Source organism: Mus caroli, chromosome X, assembly GCF_900094665.2.
Source record: "Mus caroli chromosome X, CAROLI_EIJ_v1.1, whole genome shotgun sequence".
NCBI lineage: Eukaryota > Metazoa > Chordata > Mammalia > Rodentia > Muridae > Mus > Mus caroli.
Window position 1 is genome coordinate 105,601,997 of NC_034589.1, and position 19,470 is coordinate 105,621,466.

Here is a 19,470-nt window from a genome sequence, read left to right on the forward strand (position 1 = left end):
TCAGGACCGGAATTCATACAGAGCAGAAACCTGGAGGCAGGAGCTGATGCAGAGGACATGAAGGAGTGCTGCTCACTGGCTTGCTCTCCAGAGTTTGTTCAGCTTGCTTTCTTATAGAATCAAGGACCAGGTATGACCCCTACAATGGTCTGGCCCTTTCCCTATCAATCAGGAATTAAAGAAATATTCTACAGGCTTGCCTACAGCTGAATCATATGGAGGCATTTTCTCAATTTAGGCTCTCACCTCTCTAATGACTATAGTTTGTGTAAAGTTGACATGAAAATAGCCAACACAGTGGCCCATTGTCAAGTGTTCAGTTTCTACTGAGGTCGAATAGTAGGCCAGAGCTGTCTCTCAAAAGGAGGATAGTTGTCTGCAAATGATGGCAGAGCCTTGGTCCAAAGATATCCTCTGATTAACATACAGTGGACCTGCCAAAGCCCCCAACATCCTCTCTATCTGCCATTGCTGCTTCAAGTACCATCATGTCCACAGGATCATATAGGCCAAGTAGTAAAGCATCCTTCAGAGTGGAGTGGACCTGTCAAAAAGTTCTCTATTCCAGGCCTAGTCAAAGCTAGAAGTTTTCCTAGTTGCTTGGTATATGTGCTAGAGTATAAAGAGGAATGTGCTACCTAAATAGGCCCAGGAAATATGCTTCTTTCTTGGTCATGGGAGGAGCCAAGTAAAATAACTCATCCTTCACATTAAAATAAATGTTTTGGCATGCCCCACATTGAGGACTCCTAAAAATTTTACCTAAATAAAAGGCCCTTGAATTTTGGTTGGATTTATTTCCCATCCTTTAATGTGACTGTTACCAACTTTTCCAAAGTGGTTGTTGCTACCTTCTCTTAACTTGGTCCAATCAGCCTAATGTTGTCAATAGAGTGGACCAATGTGATATTTTATGGAAGAGACTTCTAAGTTATTACATGGGCTGGAGAGTTAATACATCCTTGAGGTAAAACTGTAAAGATAAACTGCAGGCCTTGTCAGGTGAAAGCAAATTCCTTCTGGTGGTCCTCATGGATAAATACAAAGAAAAGGGCATTTAATACATAAATAGTTGCATACCATGTATCAGATGATGTGTTAATCTGCTCAAGTAAGGACACCACACTTGATATAGAGTCACTACCTGATCAAGTTTTCAATAGTCTCTTATTCTCCACAATCTGTCTTTTGCATTGGCCAGACAATAAAGTTAAAGGGAGATGTGGGAACCACCACTTCTGCATATCTCAAGTCCTTGATAGTGGCACTAATGCCTGCAATTTCTCCATATATGTTATTTTTTGTTTCACTATTTTTCCTGGTAGAGGCTCCCATTTGGCCTTTTCAACATGTTCTCCACAGGTCAGGAAACAAGAGTGAGTATGTGTGTGTGTGTCCCATATATATGCATATTTATGTATGTATGTATATGTGTATACACACACACACACACATTTTTTTTTTCTAGAACTGAGGAAATAACCACAAGATGAGTTTGGAAACACAGGGGACCTGTGAGCTGGACTTCAGACAAAATCCTATTAATCTTCTGACATCTATAAGCTCCTGCATTAACTGGAGGGCCACAGTGTTTCTTGGGTCCTCTAGGAATCAGTGTCAATTCAGAACCAGTACCATATAGACCCCAGAAAGTCTGATTCTTTACTTTCCCCCCAGTGTACAGTTATCCTTGAAAAGAGACTGTAGGTTCCTCTGGGAAAGGACTGGAAAAAGACAACAATGAAACACTTTTATTTTATCAGAGTATTTTATCAAAGTCATTCCCTGGGTGTCCCTGGCTTTTTCAGAGTGGAGATTTCCAGGGTGAACATTGGTGGGACTTCAAGTCCCAATCTTAGGGACAGCTCATGGGTTGGTGGGATTTTGAACTCAGTGATTGGTGGGTTTTCAAGTTCTAAGGTTGGACTTTTTTTACCCAGTAGGGAGGAGCTTGGCCACTTGGATCTCAAGATTGTGGGTCTGGCCTTTATACCCTTTAGAATGTTCTGTGGGTGGAACCTGACTATTGGAGGTCATCAGGGGAGGGGCCTGGGCATTCACTTGCCTTGAGAGGATTACAGACACATATTCCTATGCTTTATTGTACACGTTGGATTAATTGTTCTAAGTCTAGATATGCCTAAAATAAGTGACTCAGGATCAGACTCTTGAAACTTGAACCAACACAGGTATGAAATCTCATTGAAACAGACTACCTTCTTGCCTCCCATGAGTCATGGTGGTCTCAGAGACGACCCTCTCCCCTTGCACCCCAAACCCCCATCCATTCTATTGGCTAAGCTTTCTATAGAAATTTTTATTCAAGTTGTATTTTTCATTTGTAGTGTTTCAGTCTAGATTTCCCTTAGTGTGTTTTTATTGACTTCCTTTTCTCATTCTTGAATTCAATATTGATTTAGGTCCTATGTGATTCATTTTTAAATTTACAATAATTCTTTTGAATTATTTGTCTGGAATACAATCACAGTCTCACTGGCAAGCATTACTGTGAGATTAGTAATTTTTGGAGAAGTCATATTGACTTGATTTTTCTTAAAGGCATGTTTCTTCACATTTGCATTATAAAAAGCAAAAATAAGGTGAGGACATTGATTTTTTTCTTGCTTTTATGTTTCAGTTATCCTTATTCCTTCAGGAGAGCATTTTACAATGTTCAAGAAGAACCCAATTTTTTTCTAGACTGGTGGTTAGGGAACCAGGATGAATAGTATTCCACTGAAAATAGAATACTGTCTTAAGTTAACAAGCCAAAGGGCCCAAGTGAGGACACCTCAATCCCACTTGGGAGGGAGAAGAAAGAAATAACAGGATTGGGAAAAGAGGGTTCTGGGTGAGAAAGGGGAAACAGAGAGGAAGAGAAGAACATGATTAGGTATTGGGTGGAAAAAACAGGACTGAAGCCCTGAGGGCCAGCAGAAAGAATGGAGACAGGCAACCTAGGAAGATAGGATGTTGGAGTGACCCTCCAGAATGTACCAGAGACCTGGGAGGTAAGAGACTCCCAGGACTCAAAGGAAAAACTCTGACCCATAATTGTTCCGGTCTGAAAGAATTACAGGGATGGAAATGGAGAGGAGCCTGAGGAAAAGAAGGTCCTGCGACAGGCCCCCAATGGGATCCAGTTCAACGGGAGGTCCCAAGGCCTGACATTATTACTGAGGCTATGGTGTGCTCACAAAAGGGGGCCTATCATGAATGCTCCACACCCAACCAATTGACAGAAGCTGGTGACCCCTGTGGTTGAATTGGGGAAAATCTAGAAGAAGGTAAGGAGGAGGGTCACCCTGTAAGAGGACCAGCAGTCTCACTTAACCTGGACCACCAAGATCTCTCAGACACTGGACCACCAACCAGCTTGCATATACCAGCTGATGTGAGCCCCCCCCCCCAACACATATACCGCTGGGTCTGGGTTCAGTCAGAGAAGATGCATCTAACCCTCAAGAGACTGGAGACCCCAGGGAGTGGGGAGGTCTGGTGGGGTGGGAACATCCTCATGGAGACTGGGAGGCAGGAGGCAGGAGGCAGGAGGTATGGATGTGGAACAGTCAGAGGGTGGACTGGGAGGGGAATAAAATCTGGAGTGTAAAAATAAAGGTTAAATAAAATGAAAAAGAAATTTTTAAAAATTAGAATAGTGTCTTAAAAATAATCATTCTCAAAATACTGCCCTACTATGAAGGTATAATAGTTAAATAAAGACCAAGGGCCTCATTAACAGCAATTATTTTAAAAACTAAGGAAGTACTGATAATTCTGTATGCATTAATTTATTTGTTACATATGAATAGAAGAGAACAGAAACATTAAAGGTAAAATAGTTACCATAAAACAAACTGGGGTAGATAGATTACAGCAGTTTTGACTAAAGTTGGAATGAAAAACACAGAAGAAAATTAAGACAAGTAGAGAATAATTGCTGTCCCAAGTTACAGGGCTAGCTAGGACACAGAGAGTCTGTCTGTAAGTGAGACTAGCCAAAATTTTGGGGAAAGTTACATAATAGAAAACAAAAAAGAAAAACAAAGGGATCAATCAGGGAAAAATGAGATAAAGAGAGGACAAGAATATAGAATGGAGTTAGTTTGCTAAATTGAGCCTGGGAAATAAATAGATTAAAGGAATAAATATGATGAAAGAGAGAAATTTAAATAAAAGAACGAATGTTGTAGTGCATGCTTACAGGCTTCAGCTTTAAGTCATTTGGAGGTCCAATGGTGGTCACACTTTGGGCAGTGCCTTAGAAGACAAATGTGGAGCACTGAGCCTACCACAAGGCAGTACTATACATGGTATGTCCTGTCTTCATGGGTTGGATTAAAAATGTTGTCCCCCACTCCTGTGGAATTCTTCTTGTAAGTCTGGTACCCCACCGGAACGTTTGTTTTTTTTTTTTTCTGAAGACTCTGATTCTAACTAGTATTTGACCTTACTGATTGTTGCTAGGTTCTGGTTCAAAGGGTTTTTCTTGTTGCTTAGCAGTATTCTGCTGCCCATGTTAAATGCCTAATTCTGGAACATTTTCTCAGAGTTTCATGAACATATTCTCTTAACAGAGGAGATGTGAATGTCTAGCAACTGACTCAGCAGAGATATTTTAAAAGTGGTATTCTGCAGCTGCTCTCCTGCATACCAAGTACACAGGATTTTCCTGGCATCATTCCTTCCTCCTCTAGTGCTGCTCTTACATTCTTTCTGTCTGCTTTCCTCTCTTCTGCTGCTATTTAAAATCTCCACAACTGAAACTATAGTGAGATTGTTCTGAGCCTGTCTGCCTCAATCCATGGCTTCCACTGCTGTACTGGTATCCACTTTCGAATTAAGAATGGAGAACTCTCCAAATAAAGCCAATACCACTAAGATTGATTTGGGAATTTTTCTCCTGCTTTGTAAAATTCCATACATTTTTTTCTATTAAAGCAAGCCATATTCAAGAATCACTCACCTGATATCTGTTGTCCAATTTTCTTCTATTTATTCCCTGTACGTGGTAGCAGAAGGTACATATGTGTCACCTCCCATTTTATTACCTCTGTATGGATATATTTCCTTGTTCAGCACAGTAAATAACCATAGATGAATTGTTAAAAGGTTTATTAGTTGGAGACTTCTGGGTAGTATAGGACAAAATGTAGTTAAATTTATAAACTTTTTCATTATGAACAACTGTGAATACAAATAGACTATGATTGGGAATGACTGAGACATCAGACCTCAAGTTGATGTAGAAGAAACTCAAAGTGATATAATTGATTCTGTATGATTTGACTAATAGAGTTGATTAAGAGACATTGTGTCACAAAGATAGAATTTATCAAGGGAGCACTACATCCAGAATAACCTGAACATAAGTACTTGCTAACCAGACCTATTAGAGATAAGAAAAATTGAGGATGCTAGGGTATAAATGGTTGTTCACCAGGATTGAGCAGGCATTAAACCCATGCACATAATAAAGCAGACAACCTTGACTTATCATTGGCCAATGGGCCTATTTCTCTGTCAAGATGACTCTAACAGGCAGCTCAAAGGGGGCAGCACAGTGTGACAATTATCCTTAAGTCTCTTGTCTTTACTTACATTGTTCAAAGTGTAACCTGGGGCAGAGACCTTAGATATATTTAGGGATGGTAGAGTTTGTGGAATGTATAAACCCATAGTATACATAGTATACATAGTATACATAGTATACACAGTATACATAGTATACAAAGTATACATAGTATACACAATATACATAGTATACATAGTATACATAGTATACAAAGTATACATAGTATACACAGTATACATAGTATACATAGTATACAAAGTATACATAGTGAAGGGATTCTAGACAGCCCTGAGTGGCAAGCATGGCTCTGGCAGGACTTGCCTTTCTCCCCCATTCCCTCTGCCCTGCTAAAAACCATTAGATTATGTTTCTAAAGCTAGCCACCAAGGCCTATTCCCTTATTTGGTCACTTCCTCCTCCTGAGACTGACTAACAGAGTCCACCAAAGCCCTTTTGGTTCATCTAATTAACATCCCCAATCAAAATATACCACCTCATCCTTTCCTCATTCTGACAGCATCCTACTCCTGCACCTAACCCTCAAGAGACGAGGCCTCAGGGAGTTTCTTGATCAGGTGAGTTGAAGGGTGGGGGTGGGGACATTGTCATGGAGACAGGATGTTGGGGAGGAGGTATGGGATATGGAACAGTTGGTAGATGGACAGAGGTGTGGATAAAATCTGAAGTATAAAAAATAAAAATAAAATAAATAAATAAATAGATAGATAGATAAATAAAAAAATAATAAATTCTACCAGCAAGGTCATTGTTCTGAGTCAGAAAGCAGCCGCTTTAACTTTTCTTCCCTGCTCAATAAAGGATCTCTCTGTAAAAACAGGTGTTCTGGGTGTGCTTTGTGCCTAATCTAGGATCTGAAAGGGAACTCCCCTCTGTGTGTGGAGGAATATCTTTCACATAGTAAAATCTATTTGAGGATGGCTTCTGCCAGAGCTTTAGCCAGAGCTGGAAAGGCACTATTCATAAAGACTTAATTTTGTTAAGTGTGTGGAATGATTTCTCACTGAGGAGTGCACATTTCTGCTACAGAGTAGAGGAAGGAGGGAAGAAAGGATGCTCTCTTAGTTCATTTCTTCTTGTTGTTGTGATAAAAGCAACCTGATAAAAGCAACTTCAAAGAGAAGGGGTTTATTTTGAAAGGAAAATTCCTCCAAAACAAGAGTCCTAAAAACTAGCCCAAGATTCAAAAATTTCACTACTCAAGGAAATTCTGGAAAGCAGCTAACCCCTCTCCACAGACCCTGGAACCCAGAAGTGGCAAAAATAGGCAGTTTAACTTTTCTCCCACCCAATAGTTTCAAAAAGTAGTAAATCCAGAAAAACAGTTTCTAGGTCTGCCATAGCCATAGCACATTTCCATACTCTCAACTACAAAAACAAATTCATCTTCTGGATAGAGACTTTTCTGAATATAGCAAAAGACAGAGAAGTCATGGCATCAGAAAGCTAGCTCAGACCCTTGTGTCAGCACTAAGGAAACAGAAAACAGGAAACAATATTCAGGAAGGGAGGAAAGTTATATGGTGGTTTGAATGAGAATGTCTCTCAAGTACTGGGAGAGGATGTGGAGAAAGAGGAACACTCCTCCATTGTTGGTAGGATTGCAAACTTGTACAACCACTCTGAAAATCAATCTGATGGTTCCTCAGAATATTAGAAGTAGTTCTACCTAAAGACACAGCTATACTGCTCCTGGGCATATACCCAAAAGATGACCCACTATAGTACAGGGACATTTGATCAACTATGTTCATCGTAACCTTATTTGTGATAGTCAGAATCTGGAAACAACCCAGATGTCCATCAACTGAAGAATGGATACAGAAAATGTAGTTCATTTACACAATGGAATATTACTCAGCTATTAAGAACGAGGACCTGCACAAAGATAGAAGCAATGCATGTGGAAGGTACATAGGCTTGTATTGATAGGGTTGTACACTGGAATGGTGTCCCATGCCTAGAGGCTTCTTTTGCTCAGACATGTATAGTCAATTAATAAACAGGTGCATTTCTCAAACAAGAGTGTTGTACCATGTCTCTCATCACACCACTTGAGGGTTTGGAAGACAGCCTATGCTACACAGTTGTGTGTAGATCAGCCTAGAGCATTGGTTTGATGTCCTGAGTGAGAAAGATTAAAATAAAGATGTATGTATGATTCTGTGAGTTATTTTGATCCTAATATTACTATCATTGTATTGTGAATGTTGCACATGGTAAATCTATATCATTCATTAGAACAGGGAGCTATTAGTGATTTCATCTTTCTTTTCTTTTCTGCCTTTTTATGAAATGTGAGATGAATTGTAAGATTTTTTTCATTATTAGAGGATTAAGGACACAACACACCTACAAAACTCTTCCAACCTAATATTTGTCCTGTCGAAAAGAAATGCACAGTCAAAAGATGGAGCACAAACTGAGGGAATGGCCAACCAATAACTGGCCTAACTTGAGCTCCATCTCATAGGCAAGCACCAATCCCCAACACTGTTGATAATACTTGTAAAAAGGAGTGTAGCATAACTGAGGTTCCATGAAGCAACTGGCTAAAACAGGTACAGAGACTCATAGTCAAATATTGGACAGACCTTGGGAATTCTTATGAAAGTGATGGGGGAAGGATTGAAGGTCCTTGTTATGCAAGATGGAGTCTGTCCTGCTACTTCGGCCTCTTCATCCTGAAGGGGATAGGAACTTCATAGGAAGACCAACAGAGTCAACTAACCTGGACTCTTGGGGGCTCCCAGAGACTGAATCACCAACTAAAATGCATACATGGGCTGCACTGAGGCCCCAGCATATTTGGGGCAAATGTGTAGCTCAATTTTCATGTGGTTCTCCCAACAATTGGAAGGATGCTCTCCCTAAAGCTATTACCTCTCTGTGGGATCTGTTTCCCAACACTGCTTCATGTTAAAAGTCTTAGAGAGATCAGGGATATAAAGTGCATACCTGAAAATAATTAAAGCAATATACAGCAACCCAATAGTCAACATCCAATTAAATGGAAAGAAATTTAAACCCATCCCACTAGAATCAGGAACAAGACAGGCTGCCCACTATCTCCCATTCGATTTAACATTGTACTAGAAGTTCAAGATAGAAAAATGAGACAATGAAAGGATATCAAGAGGATACAAATTCGAAAGGAAGAATTCAAAATATCACTATTCACAAATGGTATAGTAGTATACATGTGTGCTCCAAAAATTCTACCATAGAACTCCTACAGGTGATTCTTTAGAAAAGTGACTGGATACATCATGAACTCAAAGCAATCAGTAGCCCTCCTTTATATAAACAGCTGAGAATATGGAAAGAACACCTGTTACAATAGCTACAAATAATAAAAATATCTCCCTGTAACTCTAACCAAACAAGTGATAGACTTGTATGACAAGAACTTCACCGGGGGTGGTGGTGCACGCCTTTAATCCCAGCAGAAGCAGGCAGATTTCTGAGTTTGAGGCCAGCCTGGTCTACAAAGTGAGTTCCAGGACAGCCAGGGTTATACAGAGAAACCCTGCCTCAAAAAACTGGAAAAACAAAAAAGAACTTCAAGTCTTTGAGGAAACTGAAGAAAATATCAAAAAAAGGAAAGATCTTCCATGTCCATGGACTGATAGGATTAACATAGTAAAAACAGCCATCTTACCAATAGCAAATCTATAGAGTCAATGCAATCCCCATCAAAATTTCAACATAATCCTTTTTAAAATAATGTTGGAAATTTTAATTTAATTTAATTTAATTTTAATTAATTTATTTCTTTTTTTACACTCCATATTTTATCCCCTCCACCTCTGGCCACCTTCTGCCTATTCCACATTCCATACCTCCTCCCCATGCCCCTGTCTTCACATGGATGCCCCTATTCCCCACCCCACCTGACCTCTAAACTCCCTGGGGCCTCCAGTCTCTTGAGGGTTAGATGCATCTTCTCTGAATGAACACAGACCCAGCAGTCCTCTATTGTATATGTGTTGGGGGCCTCACATCAGCTGGTGTATGCTGCCTGGTTGGTGGTCCAGTGTTTGAGAGATCTCGGTGATCCAGATTAATTGAGTCTGCTGGTCCTCCTACAAGATCGCCCTTCTCAGCTTCTTTCGGCCTTCCCTAATTCAACATGAGTCAGCAGCTTCTGTCCATTGGTTGGGCACAAATATCTGCATCTGACACTTTCAGCTGCTTGTTGAGTGGACTTTGCCATGCAACTTCACTACCATCTTGATTAAGTTACCACAAGGCATAAACCAACCAAGACAAAAAACACCTCCTCCAAGCTATGAGGCCTAAACCACATGATGCCTCCATATTTTCCATCATACTAACAAGCCTCCCCTTTACTGGCAACAGTCCATAGTCCCTTCTTTCCCTCTCCAACCTGTTTGTTCTCCCTTCCTCCCTCCTCAACTGCCCAAATCAACCCTCTTATGCAGCCACTTTTGGACCACTGGCAGCCCTTAGTCCTCCCACTCCTTCATGGGGCCCCATTTACCTCCCCCTACTCTGCCTAAACTGATCATAGTGCTCAGGTTGGTCAGGTTCATGTATTAGTCATGGTTCTCTAGAGTCACAGAACTTATGGAATGTCTCTCTATATTAAGGGTATGCACTGTAATGACCTACAATCCGGAGTCTAACTAACCCAACAATGGGCAGCTATCAATGGGAAGTCCAAGATTGTTGCTGATAGCCCTGCAACTAATGGTATTTGATGTTAATTCTGTTCCCCTGTTGGAGGGCTGCGAACAAGGAATGAGTCAGCACTCAGATGATTTCCTGTAAACCTTGTTTCCACTTTAACTTATAAATAAAGGCTAGAGCCCTTGACTGGGCAGAGAAAGAGGGGAAGGTGGAGCTGAAGGTGTATACCACTACCTATGGATTAGGATTTTTTTCTGTCCCAGGCTGGCCTTGAACTCAGAACTGCTTGCCTCGGTCTCCCGAAATAAAGGCATGTACTACCTTGCCTGGGGCTTAGATTTTTCATAGCCACTATACCTCAAGATCTGGATCAAAAGTGTGTGTCATCCCATATCAAAATCTGGGTCAGAAGCCTGTGTCTTCCAGTCTCAAGATCTGAGCCACAGGTGTCCTGTCCAATTCTAGATTGTAGTTTATTCCAGATATTGTCACGTTGACAATCAGGAATAGCCATTACAAAGTCCCCTTCTCATTAAGTGAACCGTCCCAAATAGAAAAGAGATTGGAGTCCAACACTGCTAATGCTTCCACCTTTATTGCAGAATTCCAGTATGTTTCCCAATCTTACAACTTCACCTTCCATGGTGTTTGTATGATTCTCAGCAGCAATCTTCTCCCCAGGGAATGCAGGTGAGTCTGGGACTAGACTAGAACCCATGCAGACAAAAATCTATCAAACTATCCAAACTAATGCCATCCACCTAGCTGTGGTTGAGACAGCCAGCAACCGGGACCCAGAATGGAATTACAATACCACAGGGGGGCATCCTACATAGGGGTCAATTTAGAACTTGCCTTTTGACCAGTTTCCACAAGGCCACCCTTAAAGCTATGAATTATTTTTTAAAAATCCAAGAGGTCATCTAGGACGAACATGAAAACCAATCTTAATTCCTAGACTGCCTCACAAAGTCCCTTACAATATACCTATTTGGACCCTGAGACCCCAGATGGAAAAACAACTCCTTATGACCTACTTCTTCTCACATTTTTCCTGATATTAGGGCCAAACTTGAACCCTTGGCTCCATGGGCAGAATTCTTGGCTGTGATCTTTGAGGTATACAATGGGGGAGGTGAAAAGCCTGAAAACTAAAATACCTGATGCTGGCTAAGGCCTTTTTAACTGGCTGTAGTAGCTGCCAAGATTCCAAAGCACAAAAACTTCCTGGTCCCTGCTTCAAATGAGGTCAGGAGTGTCATGGGCCCAGGTGTGTACAAACCCTAGCAAATCATTCCAACCAGGCCTACAGTGCCATCAAAAGGGACATTTGTACTGACTGTCTACAAGTCCCTCATGGCATGGAGATATTAAACATAGTTTGCCTTCCAGATGACCTAATTTCTGGCAATGGGCAACTGAGAGGGCCTAGGCTCCCTTAGCCCAACCACGGCCATCTCTGATAGGGAGCCTCTGGAAGACATCACAATATCAGGGCCATACATCTTCTTCTTTCTGGACACCAAGTCTACTTTTTCAGTCCTGATAGAGTTTTGGGGACTCAACCTTCTTGTTCATCTCTTATTGGAGTTTAGGGGACAGCCTTACCAACTTCACCAAACCTACCAGTTAGCATATCTTTAGGGAGATTCCTTGTACCCTCTCCTTCTAGTGATGCCAACCTACTATTCACTTCTGGGAAGGGACCTCCTAGCTGCTGCAGTTTAGGAGTCATCACTTAAACCATAAGTACACCATCTCAGTCAAGCAAGAATCATTTATTGAATGCACGCCTGAATATTGAATGTCCAGGACTGTAAAGCAGACTGTGGGAGTCTAATTGTAGTATTAGTCTGCTCTCAGTAGACTTTTTATAGGAAAAACCAAGTTTAGAAGCTTAAAGGGCAAGGAGGGGAGCAGTTGTCTTACTAGGCAAAGTATTATCAGCTAACCTTTAAACTGATTGGTCCTGAATAAGGTAAGCAGGTGGATAGGTGGTGAACAGGGGAATTTCAGAACATTGAGTATTATAATCATAAGATTTCTTTTATTTATTAGTAGTACGTTTTAGTGTCAGCCACAAAAAACCATAGTGAGCTCATAAATAGATGTAGACAGGGCTGCCTGGTGGTCAGCTCTGACTTAAGCCAATTTAGATATAACAATTTATATCGACCTTTGATTTAATGGTTCCTACGTAAAGCTTTATAGAAAATTTTAAGACTGTTAAACCTGATATAGAGCATCTAGAACACATAGAACAAACAGGGCATGTGGTCAGCATGTCCCTGAGCCAAGTCACTTCTCTGTATCAATGGCTGGCAGGCATGTTACATCAACAATATGAAATTGCTGGCAGCTATGGAACAAAATGGCTACAGCTATTCTAGGAAGGGAGGATCAGACTATAAAAATGCCCAAATTTTTGAGTTGTCTCAATGACTCAAATCATTGACTCAACTGTTTTTCCTAAGGCCATGGGGACAAACTTATATCAGCCTCTGTTGGCTTAAAATTTTGAAAATTTGATCTCCCTTAACAAGTGTTGCTGTTCTTATGCTGGCAGACCTTGCTGTGTTCAAGCCTATTCAGAGGGACACTAACTAGTATTGGAGCTGCCCTGGCCACCTGGGATCAGTATAGTCCCAGGTGTTCTCAATCTTCTTTTCTAAAATAATAGTATGTCTGAGGCCATAGATGCACAAGTTAGTAAGAGTCAGAAGTTTTAGTGAGGATAAAGGGACTGATATAGGGAGTTATTCTTAAGGCACAAGTAAGTCAAGTGCCTTTGGAGGTACTAAATAGTAAAGGAGAAATTTGTGTAGTTAACATCTGTACATTAGAGTGTTGAAGGTCTCAAGACTTCATGTCTTATATAAGCCTGTGTGTAAGTAGAGGCCTTGTCTTTTTTAGGTTAGAGAGAGAGTTTAACATTTTTGTTGGAACTAATGATGTCTAAGATCCTGTTACTGGTGACCTGGAATTTCTGGGTGTTAAATTTCTGAAGGGTCACTATCAGATGTATAAAGGTGGAGTCTCTGAGTCTTTTCTGTATTTATATATTATTCCATATGTTGGAAACCAGCTTAATATAGCCATCAATAGGCCCCATGTCAGAAGCAGAACCCTGCAGCTCAGAGCCCTTGCTTCTGACTATTAGAGTCTGATTGGCAGTGTTAGTCTCAAACAGAACTTGTACTAGGGCAGGAATGACAGAGGCAGGGGTGATGGTACCTAGAGAGGACCGTGGTGGCCAGTGGAGGTAACCAAGCCCATGTCTGGCAGATGAGGGCTGGCTTCCATTTTCTATGCCAATAAGTGCCCCTTTCTGGCACTCTCAGACCAAAGATGTTTATTGTGTCATTTGTTCTTTGTCTAAGTGGGTATGGGATATTTTTTTTTTTTAGGTAGTTGTAATGACTATGCCTAAAAGAGCTATAATTGTTCTCAACAGGTGGCCCTATCTAAAACACATCTTCTGTTTTCCTGTACTATGTTTTATATTATTTATATTGTTTTTATTTTTATTTGAATGGGGCTTTTTCTTTAGTAATTTTTTAGAGTGTCTCTTAACTTTTTATAACTGAATGTAACTGTTTTTGTCAGTTATCTAGGGAGCTAATGTTTTATAGCATCGTATAACAAAAAAGTATATATCTTGTCCCCTACAATCAGGGTCTCCAGTTGAGTGACAGGCATATATCTAAAAGGTGGCCAAATTATTATTTTTATATTTTGAATCTTATATCTAAAAGACGTAGAGAATGAGGGAACATATATGTTTGTAGTCTATGGGTACCTATTTTATTTTGGCCCAAATAACTTAAAGGTGAGGGTTGGGGAACCATAAGCAATGATATTAGTAATTAGGCTCTTGTCTGTAGTTCTATCACAGTTCATATGTGTTGTACTGGAGCATGTGACTCAGCAGCTCAAAGCAACACAAACGGGAAAAAGAGTCCTTAGAGTCTTTTATCAGTCTGATTTTTAAGGGATCCTGTGGGTGTTGTTGATGACTCATGGCTGGTCTGGTTCCTGACATTTCCAGGAGGTGAACTTTAGATGAAAGTGATTAATTTATGACTGGATCTCATCTATTTTTATGACCATCGGGGTGGTCAGGATCATGAAGTGGGGTCCTTTTCAGAGTGTTCCAAGGGGGATTCCTTGTTGACCTATTATTTATGCCTGCAAAGTGGGACAGAGAATGTCCTATTTCTTTTCTGTAACTGTTTCTTGTTGACATTAGGATGGTGTAAAGGGACCCAGAAAGGTTTAAATGCCAGTCAAAGGCTGGACAATGAGCCAGTTATCAGAAGCATCTGATTTCTGATTAGCTGATTCAGATGAAAGACAGGGAGCAATCACATCGGCTGGGCTGGTTAACATCAGAGTTTAGCAGCTATATGGGTGATCCCTGGATGAAGTCTGTCAGCCATGTGCAAATCTTCTGAGACAAATATAGACTAGGGACAGAAATTAAAATTGTCTAGTAGTTGGGTAAGGTAAAAAATTCCAATACCAAGAGAAAAAACATCTCATTTTTTTTTTTTTTAAACAGGGCAGGTGTACTTATCTGGAGTCCATTTGATCTGTGGCAGGCATATCTAAGGACTCGATTTCCTGAAGTTTATATGAGCTTTAGTTTATAAAAGGATATATTGCAAACTTTATATGCCCCAGTACAGGGGAACGCCAGGGCCAAAAAGTGGGAGTGGGTGGGTAGGGGGTGGAGGGGAGGGTATGGGGGACTTTTGGGATAGCATTGGAAATGTAAATGAGGAAAATACCTAATAAAATATTTTTAAAAAGGATATACATTAGTACTTACCATTATATTGAAATCTATATTTTAGAAAAAGTAATTAACAGGTGACTGTTAGACAACAGGAGTAGAATCTTGTCTTTGAGACCTAGTAAAAGCTGTAGGTTTGGGTTAAAAGGGCAGAACATTTTTTTTTTAATTTAGAGGGCTAGATATATAGATTGAACACAAATGTTTTTAGTACAATGACAAGTATCTTTGAGTTTATATTTAAAAGAAAAGTAAAGAAAATTTAAAATCTTGACAAAATTGTAAACTGTCAGTGTTTTTTTAGCTTTTCAGAACTCCACTGATCAATGTTAAAATTTTGAACTTTGAAATTACAATAGCATAGGGGATATAAAATATTTTTTAATATCTTAAATTATTTTTTATATTTTATAATTACTATTTATATACCATAGAACTTTTTATTAGATGTTTAAATCTTAATTTTATTTACTAACTTTAAATATTTTTATGTGAAGGAATTTTTTATTTAAAATTATTGCTTTCAACATCATCTAAGGTTTTTTATCATATCTTTTAACCTTTATCATATTTATTTATTTATTTATTTATTTATTTTTGGTTTTTTGAGACAATGTTTAGAACTTACATAAAGTTGAAATTTTATGTTTTTATCTAATTATTATGACTTAGACAGTTGATTATTGAAAGCAGTCATTTAACATGAAGCCTGTGAGTAAGGCAAACCTCTTTGTCCTTTTTCATAACAGTTTATGTTGATGTAAGATTTAGTTGCCTGGTTTATTGTTGTTTTTGTTTTTTGTTTGACTGTTTTCATTGTTAAGCTATATGTAATTTAGCCGTCAATGCGACCAGAGATCTGAAGAAAGATAAATTGTAATTTAAGTGACCTGTGTATCAATTAAAATGACAGACTAGTCATTACTTAGACTGCTATCCCAGGCTCCTGTGTCTCTATGGCACTGAGGGCAGAGGCAGTCTTTTGCCATCAAGTCCCGAAGACAAAGAGGCTTGTTCCTCAGGCCAGGCTCTGGAATCAGGAAAGGCATTGGGGCAGTTATGCTCAGTGGTTATCATACCATAATCCTAGTTGTGCCCTTTGTCATTGTGTCCATATCTTCTTGGAGACCTTGGGGGATCCACTGTTAGGATTCTGGAGTTTCTGTCTGTCTTGGTAAGTTTTAACATATTAAATGTCATATTGGTTTGAGGGCTACCTGTATTACCAAACATATCTGAGTTCTCAGTTATCTGTTTTAACTTGTACCTTTCGAACACAAAACAGGAAACTAAATAAAGCTTAATCTTGAAATTAACAGTGTCGGTACTTAGCATGACTTTAAACATATTTTTGAATATATTAAAGGATTTGATCATCTTTAAGGTAAATGACTATCAATCTCTGTTAAGCCTGGACTTTAAATGTTACAGTTTTAAGTTGAAGTTCTTCTAGTATTAAAAAAAATAACCCATAAACATATACTATAAAGAGACTAGGAACTTTTGTGACCTTTTTTGGTATAGCATCATACAACATAACAATTTCCCATATGATTTAGTTTAAGCTAAAGCCAGTATCAGGACAGGAAAAAGTTAACCAGTTGAAAAAAATGGCAAAGACCTTGGCTGAAAAGGAGCTTATCTGATCCTTGCACCACTGCACCACCTGGAGATCCATCCCATAAACAGTTACCAAACCCAGACACTATTGTGGATGTCAAGAAGTGCTTGCTGAAAGGAGCCTGATAGAGCTGTCTCCTTAGAGGTGCTACCAGTGACAAATACAGAGGCAGATGCTCTCAGTCAAACATTGCAGTGAGCACTTGGTTCCCAATAGAGGAGTTGGAGGAGGAGCTGAAGGGGTTTGCAGCCCCATAGGAAGAACAACAATATCAACCAGCCAGACCTCCCCCCTCCCCCCCCCAACCCCGCAGAGCTCCCAGGGACTAAACCACCAACCAAAGAATACACATGGTGGGACTCATGGCTCCAGCTGCATTTGTATCAGAGGATGGCCTTGTTGAGCATCAATGGGAGGTGAGGCTCTTGGCACTGTGAAGGCCCAATGCCTCAGTGTAGGGGAATGCCAGGGCAGTGAGGTGGGAGTGGCTAGGTAGGTGGAGGAACACCCTCATAGAAGCAGGGGGAGGAGGGATGGGATAGGGGGTATCTGGAGGGGAAACCTGGAAAGGGGATAACATTTGAAATGTAAATAAATAAAATATCCAATAAAAAAAAGAACTGTACCCATTTCTGTTTTATTTTGAAACTTTTGTTACTATATTTATCATTATATCTATTTTACCATCATAGGGACTGTTTAGTTTTTTTTAAATCAAAATTGTCCCTCTTTGTGGGTCCACAATTTGATTGTTGTCTATTATATATTTTAAAATCATTATAATTGCTATTAAATTATTTCCTTTATTATATCCATTATATCAACAAATACATTTCAATAAAAATTTAATAATTTTAAAAGTATTTCGTAACTTTATACTTAACTACAATTTAAAGTTTCTTTTGTAATATCAAAATAAAGTATCTTTTTTAAGAATGAAGTTATAGAGCATAACTATAATTCTGGAAGGCAAGACCAATTTTTAATTTTTAAAAACAGTTTAAATAATTTAGTGTTTAAAAAAATACCAAATATATAATTTTAATGTTATAGAGTTTGCCAACAGGAACATTCTTGTATATGAACTTATGAAGGTATAGTTTTAATATCTCATTAAGGAAACAGTTTTTAAATCTTATCATTTATAATTCTGGTTTTTAGGACAGATATTGTATTAAAATGTTATCCCAATTTAAAAGTATTTTTAGAGACCTGTTTCCTTGGGTGAGCTCATGTACTGTGTTTTCTAGAATGACTCTAACCATTAGTTGCCAGTTTTAAACCAACTTTTTATTATCACTGTTACAAATTTTTAATCATATCTAGTAGCTTATAAGTCAATAATCTATAGCTAAGACAAGAAGAATAGTTTTATATATTTAAGACCAGTCAGAAACAAACATGGAGTGGCTTCACACTTTTATGTATTTAGTAATAGACACAAATTTTACATTTTTTTCTAATTTTAATTTTAAGGGAGGAGTACCTTGTCACCTGCTAAACCCAATTCTTACCGTTATGGATATTATTTTGCAGGGTAAACATCTGTCAGCTTTCTTATCAGAGAATCTGAGACTCTGAAAAGTCGAGAAGTTGCTGACCCCTTTCCTTTTTTTTATTGGATATTTTATTTATTTACATTTCAAATATTATTCCCTTTCCTGGTTTCCCCTCAGAAACCCCCTATTCCATCCTCCTTCCCCCTGCTTCTATGAGTACATCACCCACCCACCCACCCACTCCCGTTTCCTGGACATCGAATTCCCCTACACTGGGGCATCGAGCCTTTACCAGACCAAGGGCCTCTCCTTCCATTGATGCCAGACAAGGCCATCCTCTGCTACATACGCAGTTGGAGCCATGGGTCCCACCATGTGTACTCTTTGGTTGGTGTTTCAGTCCCTGGGAGCTCTGGGAGTATTGGCTAGTTCCTATTATTGTTCTTCCTATGGGTTGCAAACCCCTTCAACTCCTTCTGTCCTTTCTTAAACTCCTCCATTGGGGTTTCTGTGCTCAGTGGAATGGTTGACTAGGAGCATCCACCTCTATATTTGTCAGGCTCTGGCAGAGTCTCTCTGGAGAGATATATATCAGACTTCTTTCAGCAAGCACTTCTTAGCATCCACAATAGTGTCTGGGTTTGGTGATTGTTTATGGGATGGATCCCCAGGTGGGACAGTCACTGGATGGTCTTTCCTTCAGTCTCTGCTCCACGCTTTGTCCCTGTATTTCCTCCCTTGAGAATTTTGCTCCCCCATCTAACAAGGACTGAAGTATCCACATTTTGGTCTTTCTTTTTCTTGAGCTTCATGTGGTCTAAAAGTTGTACCTTGGATATTCCAAGATTTTGGTTTATTATCCACTTATCAGTGAGTGCATAACATGTGTGTATAGGCCTCTTTAAAAGCACCATGTAGGGGGAAAGCCTCAAAGATATGGGCACAAGGGAAACATTCCTGAANAGAACAGCAATGGCTTGTGCTATAAGATCGAGAATCAACAAATAGGACCTCATAAAATTGCAAAGCTTCTGTAAGGCAAAAGACACTGTCAATAAGACAAAAAGCACACCAACAGATTAGGAAAGGATCTTTACCAATCCTAAATCAGATAGGGAACTAATATCCAATATATATAAAGAACTCAAGAAGATGGACTCCAGAAAATCAAATAACCCTATTAAAAATGGGGTACAGAGCTAAACAAAGAATTCTTACCTGAGGAATATCGAATGGCTGAGAAGCACTTTAAAAATGTTCAACATCCTTAATCATCAGGGAAATGCAAATCAAAACAACCCTGAGATTC